Here is an 8,230-nt window from a genome sequence, read left to right as displayed (position 1 = left end):
GGGGGTGGCTTTGCTAATTAGAAATGGTATAACGGCTGCAGAAAGGAAGTTTGAGGGGGATCTGCCTCTGGAGGTAGTATGGGCTGAAGTCAGAAATAGGAAAGGTGCAGTCACCTTGTTGGGTGTTTATTATAGGCCCCCCAATAGCAGCAGAGATGTGGAGAAACAGATTGGGAAACAGATTTTGGAAAGGTGCAGAAGCCACAGGGTCGTAGTCATGGGCGACTTCAACTTCCCAAATATTGATTGGAAGCTCTTTAGATCAAGTAGATTGGATGGGGCGGTGTTTGTGCAGTGTGTCCAGGAAGCTTTTCTAACGCAGTATGTAGATTGTCCAACCAGAGGGGAGGCCATATTGGATTTGGTACTCGGTAATGAACCGGGACAAGTGGTGGGCTTGTTAGTGGGTGAACATTTTGGTGATGGTGACCACAATTCTGTGACTTTCACCTTGGTTATGGAGAGAGATAGGTGCGCACAACAAGGAAGTTTTTACAATTGGGGGAAGGGAAATTATGATGCTGTAAGACAGGATTTGAGGAGCATACTTTGGGAAAATAGGCTGTCAGGGAAGGATGTGGTGGAAATGTGGAACTTTTTCAAGGAGCAGATACGACGTGTCCTTGATATGTATGTACCGATCAGGCAGGAAAGAAATGGTCGTGTGAGGGAGCCTTGGTTGACGAGGGAGGTTGAATGTCTAGTAAAGAGGAAGAAGGAGGCTTACATAAGGTTGAGGAAACAAGGTTCAGACAGAGCAGTGGAGGGATACAGGATAGCCAGAAGGGACCTGAAGAAAGGGATTAGGAGAGCTAAGAGAGGGCATGAAAAATCCCTGGCGGATAGGATCAAGGATAACCCCAAGGCATTCTATGCGTATGTGAGAAACCTGAGAATGACGAGAACGAGGGTAGGTCCGATCAAGGACAGTGGTGGGAGACTGTGTATTGAGTCGGAAGAGATAGGATAGGTCTTGAACAAGTACTTCTCTTCAGTATTTACGAACGAGAGGGACCGTATTGTTGAAGAGGAGAGTGTGAAACGGACTGATAAGCTAGAAGAGATACCTGTTAGGAAGGAAGATGTGTTGGACATTTTGAACAACTTGAGGATAGACAAGTCCCCCGGGCCTGACGGGGTATATCCTAGGATTATGTGGGAAGCAAGAGAGGAAATTGCAGTACCGTTGGCAATGATCTTCTCTTCTTCACTGGCAACGAGGGTGGTACCAGGGGACTGGAGAGTAGCGAATGTTGTGCCCCTGTTCAAAAAAGGGAATAGGGTTAACCCTGGGAATTACAGGCCAGTTAGTCTTACTTCTGTGGTAGGCAAAGTAATGGAAAGGGTACTGAGGGATAGGATTTACGAGTATCTGGAAAGACACTGCTTGATTAGGGTCAGCCAGCACGGATTTGTGAAGGGTAGGTCTTGCCTTACAAGTCTTATTGAATTCTTCGAGGAGGTGACCAAGCATGTGGATGAGGGTAGAGCAGTGGATGTAGTGTACATGGATTTTAGTAAGGCATTTGATAAGGTTCCCCATGGTAGGCTTATGCGGAAAGTCAGGAGGCATGGGATAGAGGGAAATTTGGCCAATTGGATAGAAAACTGGCTAACCGGTCGAAGTCAGAGAGTGGTGGTAGATGGTAAATATTCAGCATGGAGTCCAGTTACAAGTGGAGTTCCGCAGGGATCAGTTCTGGGTCCTCTGCTGTTTGTAATTTTTATTAATGACTTAGATGAGGGAGTCGAAGGGTGGGTCAGTAAATTTGCAGATGATACAAAGATAGGTGGAGTTGTGGACAGTGAGGAGGGCTGTTGTCGGCTGCAGAGGGACTTAGATATGATGCAGAGCTGGGCTGAGGAGTGGCAGATGGAGTTCAACCCTGCCAAGTGTGAGGTTGTCCATTTTGGAAGAACAAATAAGAATGCGGAATACAGGGTTAATGGTAGGGTTCTTGGTCAGGTGGAGGAACAGAGGGATCTTGGGGTCTATGTACATAGATCTTTGAAGGTTGCCACTCAGGTGGATAGAGTTTGTACGAAGGCCTATGGAGTATTATCGTTCATTAGCAGAGGGATTGAATTCAAGAGTCGTGAAGTGATGTTGCAGCTGTACAGGACTTTGGTTAGGCCACATTTGGAGTACTGTGTGCAGTTCTGGTCTTTAGGAAAGATGTGGAAGCTTTGGAGAGGGTGCAGAGAAGATTTACCAGGATGTTGCCTGGAATGGAGAGTAGGTCGTACGAGGATAGGTTGAGAGTTCTCGGCCTTTTCTCGTTGGAACGGCGAAGGATGAGGGGTGACTTGATAGAGGTTTATAAGATGATCAGAGGAATAGATAGAGTAGACAGTCAGAAACTTTTTCCCCGGGTACAACAGAGTGTTACAAGGGGACATAAATTTAAGGTGAAGGGTGGAAGGTATAGGGGAGATGTCAGGGGTGGGTTCTTTACCCAGAGAAGTGGTGGGGGCATGGAATGCGCTGCCCGTGGGAGTGGTAGAGTCAGATTCATTGGCGACCTTTAAGCGGCATTTGGATAGGTACATGGATGGGTGCTTAATCTAGGATAGAAGTTCGGCACAACATCGTGGGCCGAAGGGCCTGTTCTGTGCTGTATTGTTCTATGTTCTATGTTCTATGTTCTAAACCTCTTGACGAGATTCCAGACTGTATCTCACTTCCGGGTGTCAGTTCTTCTGCATATAACCCACTTAAAAACTTTTAATTTGATTCCAGTTTATGATTTACACTTGGGTATTTATTCTTTTTATAAATATAGCCCCGATCTATCAATTAGAATCCAATCTGTAACTCACTCATATTTATCTGTTATGCTGAGAAACCACCCCAAAACCTTAGATTAGACTCTAATCCGTAAGTCACTCCTGAGTACCTGTTATTCTATATGTAAACACCCCAAGCCCCTCGATAAAATTCAAATCTGTAACTGACTTCCATTTATCTAGGATTCTGTACATAAACCACCTCAAACCCTTAATCAGATTTTGATCTGTAATTCACTCCTGAGTATGTGCTATTCTGTAAAAAACTACTCTGAATCCCATCAATTAGATTCCAATGTGTTACTTACACCCATGTGTCTATGATTCTGTTTCTGAAACATTCTGAAATGTACAAATGGGATTAACTCAGTTCAGGAAACCTGGTTGGCATGGGCCAGTTGGACTGAAGGGTCTGTTTCCGTGCTGTATGAGTCTATAATTTCTATCATCTTGCTAATTCACTTCTGAATGATTGTTACTCTGTATAAGAAACACCTTGAGCCCCTCAATTTGATTCCAATCTGTAAAGCACTCCTGGGTATTTGTCACTCTGTGTATAAACCAGCCGGATTTTTCGATTAAATTCCTGAGTGCAACTCACTCTCAGGTATCAGATACTGTGTATTCAAATCACTCCCAACATTTTGATTAGATTTAAGTCTGTAACTCATTCTCTGGTAGCTGTTACTTTGTAAAGAAAGTCTGCGCCCCAAACCCCTTGATTAGAGTTACAGAAATCAGTTCTGTAACTCTCTTCTGAACTCTCTGTTATTCCATAAATAAATCACCCTGAACTCCTCAATTAGAGTCCTGTCAGTAATTCAATTCCTGGTACCTATTACCCTGTATGTAAATCCCTACTGAACCCTTGATTAGATTGCGCGCTGTCACTCATTCCCAGCTATCTATTATTCGATATATAAACCTCCTGAACCCACTCTGAGTGGCAGGTGAGTGAGAATGAGTAAGAGAGTGTAAGTGTGCATGTGTGTGCTGTGTAAGCGAGAGTCAGTATTTGTATTTGAAAATGTGTGTGTATAAGAGTGTGTTGAGCACATGTGAGGTTGTATGAGCACATATGTATGAGCACATAGTGTGTGTGTCAGCTCGTGTGTGTGTCTGTGTGTGTGAGAGAATTATAAGTTCCTTCATGGGATCATTGACACTCAAACTGTTCACGTAGATGGACACACACACAGGCCTGGTCTCTCTCGCTCACACAGACATGCTCGCTCACAGTCAGAAACACAATCAGACACACACACACACAAACAAACAAATGTAGTCACATTTGTTGGAAACATACAAATAGAAGACAGGCAGAGAGAGTTATATATGGGAGTCATACTGACAGCAGGAGTATTCTGAGACAGAACCTCACCAATGATCCCCATGATCTGCCCGGTCCTCTGTGTCAGGGAGTTTAGGGTCAGAGAATCTTACATGTTAGTGTGGGACCAATGTTCAATATTTTAGAACTGTATTGATGTTGCCAGTCTCTTTTGCTTTTCCCTATTTATAAAGTCAATGTCAGTGCTGTGCGAACACGAAATGGCTGCCAGGAACATGCCGGTTAGATTGTGTATGGGAGAGAGCGATAGTGATATGATGTATGAGAGAGAGTGAGATTGTCCATGAGAGAGTCGGTAAGAATGAATATGAGGGAGAGTGGGTCAAGTTAAAGTGGTGCTGGAAAAGCACAGCAGGTCAGGCAGCATCCGAGGAGCAGGAGCAGGAAAATCTGTGCTTTTCCAGCATCACTCTAATCTTGACTCTAATCTCCTGCATCTGCAGCACCCACTTCCACATGAGTGAAAGTGAGGCAGTGCATGCGAGACAGAAAGAGAGAGTGAAATTGTAAAAGAGACAGATGATGAGATTCGACATGAGCGAGAGGGAGAGAGTGAGATTGTACGTACAAGGAAGAGAGAAATCATGAGATTTTACACAAGAGAGAGAGTGAAATAGTGAGATTGTACATGAGAGAGGGTACCCGGTTTATCAGTTATTTTATGATTAAAGCACCCCAGTCCTCTCGATTACATTCCAGTCTGTACCTCAGGCATGAGTACCTATTATTCTATAAATAAACACCCTGATTCCCTCGATAAAATTCCAATCTATAACTACCTTCCATTTATCAGTTATTCTAAATATAAACCATCCTGACCATCGCCGTTAGATTCCAGTCAGTAACTCACTCCTGGCTATCTGTTATTCCATGTATAAACCAGCCCGAACTCTTCAATTAGATTCAAGCCTGTACCTCACTCTCTAGTATCTGTGACTTTATATTTAAACAGACCAAACTCCTCAATTAGATTCATTCCTCAGCATCGGGTAATTAATATGTGAAACACAAATCCTCGAAAATACTCCTATCTGTAACTCACTCACTCATACCTGTTACCCCAAATCCCTCAATTATATTTCAGACTGAAATACATAACCTCACTGGGACCACTGATGAAATTCCAGTCTCTAACTCAGTATAAACGGTTGAATATTAAATTGGGAGCGGGAACAGAGAAAGTGGAGTTTAATTTCTGCTACATTCTGTTTCTCCAGAAACATTAATTTGATGGAGTGCCGCGGTTCAATAAGGCAGTTCCCTCCCACCTTCTCAAGGGCTGATGGGAATGGAGATAAATGCTAGGCCCAGCTAGTGATGCTCACATCCCATGAATGAATGAAAGAAGCAATCCCTTTGCCTTCCTGATCACTCCACCCTCCTTTAGACTATGTCTGCATACACGGCAAGGATTCCTCACTTCCCTGGTCCCATGCCCTGGTAATAATTGGCAAACCATCCTCATATTTGGTGACACGAGCACATTAGATTTCTGTGCTTTGGAAAATAATGTTTAATACTAAGTAAGTACCAGAGTAAAGGAGTATCTGACCAAATAATGCAGGGCCCTGATGTCTCTCTCTCTCACTCACACACACACACACACACACACACACACACACAGTTACTGAGGGACAAGGAATGTCAAAATAATATGAGCACTTTCAAATCTTAAAGCTCTGTTAAACAATCTCAGGAGTGGTTGATGGGGACAGTGTAGAGGGAGCTACACTTTGTATCTAACCATGTGCTGGCCCTGCCCTGGGAGGGGTTGATGAGGATGCAGGAAAGGCAGCTTTACTGTGTATCTAACCCCATCCTGTTCCTGCTCTGAGAGTGTTTAATAGGAACAGTGTAAGGGGATCTTTATTTTGGAACATAGGAACAGGAGTAGGCCATTCAGCCCTTCAAGTCTGTTCCATCATTCAAAGGGATCATGGCTGATCTGTGGCCTAAGTACACATTCCTTCCTTTAGCCCATATTCCTTAATATCTTTGCTTAACAAAAACATACCTCTCTCCGATTTAAACTGAACAACTGACCCAGCATCTACTGCCGTTTGTGGAAGAGAGTCCACATTCTCATTCTCAGACTCTGCTCCCTCTCATTCTAGAGTCACTAACCAGTGGGAATTGTTGATCTTGATCGAGCCTGTCTCGTCCTGTTTATACCTCGAAGGCTTTGATCAAATCACCCCTTACCTTTCTCAATTCTGGAGGAAAATGGCCTCATTTGTCCAGTCTCTACTCAGGGCAGCATCATCTAACCCAGTGATGATGCTGCCCTGAGTGTGTTTGATGGGGACCGGATGGGGGATGTGGGTGGATAATTAATATTTAAACCCATGCTGAACATTGTGTCAGTTGGAAAAGCTGCAGTGTAGAGACATTTATTCTGTATCTGCATTTGCTACCCACCTCAGAGTTTTAGGTGGGGCAGGTTTATGTAGGGCAGGAGGACTGAAATAATGAGAGATGAGAAGTGAATCTTAATGGATATGAGACTGAAGACAAGATAAACTAAGTGGTCAAATGTTAAATTGGGAGCAGGAACATAGAAAACCTTCGTTTCACTTCTGTTCTGTTACATACCTCCAAGTTTCAGTTTGGGGCAGAAATACTGTCACTGTGGGCTGTCTCTGAAGCTGTTTTCTGTCCCACATTAATGCATCATCAAAATGTGAATTCCCAGTGCAGAGGTAGGAAATGGAGACAGCTTTTTGAAGGGGATTAAAATGCTAATTCCAGAACCTGTTTACAGTGAATGCCTGACACAATGTCATATTTCAGCAATATCTGCCCTACTTTTGAAGCTCCAAATAACTGAGAGACTTGAATATATAAAATTGAAAGTTATCTGTTATTCCACAGACAAACCACCTCAAAACAATCAATTAGATACTCACTTCTGGTATCTATTACTTTATATATAAACCACCTCAAAATACCCGCAGATCCCAGTCTGTAACTGACTTGTGTTATTCTATACATAAAAATCACCCTGAACCCCTCGATAGGATTTCAATATGGAACTCACTCCCATGTATTTGTGGTTATTCACATACACCACCTCAAACACCTCGACTGCTTCCCAGTCTGTAATTCATTTCTGGGTATTTGTTATTCCATATATAAACCAGCACACAGGAGGACCAATTCCACCATAAACTGCTCCCAGGAGGCCCAATTCCACCACAGAACTTCCCAGATGGCCTCCTTCTTCAAAAACTGGAATTTCCCCTCCCATACTGCTAATGCCCTCCAGAGCATCTCCTCCACCCCTCCAATTGCTAGATGGACAGAACCCTCCTGAACCTCACTTTACACACCACCAATCTCCGTGTACATTGCATCATCCTCCGCCACTTCTGTTTCTTGCAAACAGACTCCACTACCAGGGAAATATTTCCCTCTCCACTCCTATCAGCATTTTGGGGAGACCATTCCCTCTGATTCCCTTGTCAGACCTATAGCCCCACTAACCCACCTCCCACTCCCAGTGCCTTCCCTTGCCACCACAGGAAGTGCAAAACCTGTGCCCATACCTCCCACCCCACCTCCATCCAAGGCCCCAGAAGATCCTTTCACATCCACAGAAATTTAACTGTACTTCCACCAATGTCATCTACTGTATCCGTTGCACCTGATGTAGTCTCCTCTGCACAGGGTATCTCTGGGACACCTGCATCAACCAATCCCAACACCCTATGGCTGAACACTTCAACTCTCCCTCCCACTCCACCAAAGACATACAGGTCCTGGGCCTCCTCCATTGCCAAACCCTGACCACCCAATGCCTGGAGGAAGAATGCTTTATCTTCTACCTTGGGACCCTGCAACCACACAACATCAATGTGGATTTCACCAGTTTCCTCATTTCCTCTCCCACCACCTTATCGCAGTCCCAAGCCTCCAACACAGCTCCTTCCTCTTGACTTGTCCATCTTCCTTCCCACATATCTGCTCTACCCTCTTCTCTGACCTATCACTTTAACCCCCATCTTCATCTACCTATAGCATTCACAGCTACCTCTCCTCCAGCCTCATTCCCTGGCCCACAAGCTTCATTCCTGATGAAGGGCTTTTGCCCAA

Source organism: Chiloscyllium punctatum, chromosome 28, assembly GCF_047496795.1.
Source record: "Chiloscyllium punctatum isolate Juve2018m chromosome 28, sChiPun1.3, whole genome shotgun sequence".
Lineage (NCBI taxonomy): Eukaryota > Metazoa > Chordata > Chondrichthyes > Orectolobiformes > Hemiscylliidae > Chiloscyllium > Chiloscyllium punctatum.
The sequence above is the reverse complement of the archived record's forward strand: the minus strand, read 5'-3'. Positions refer to the sequence as shown.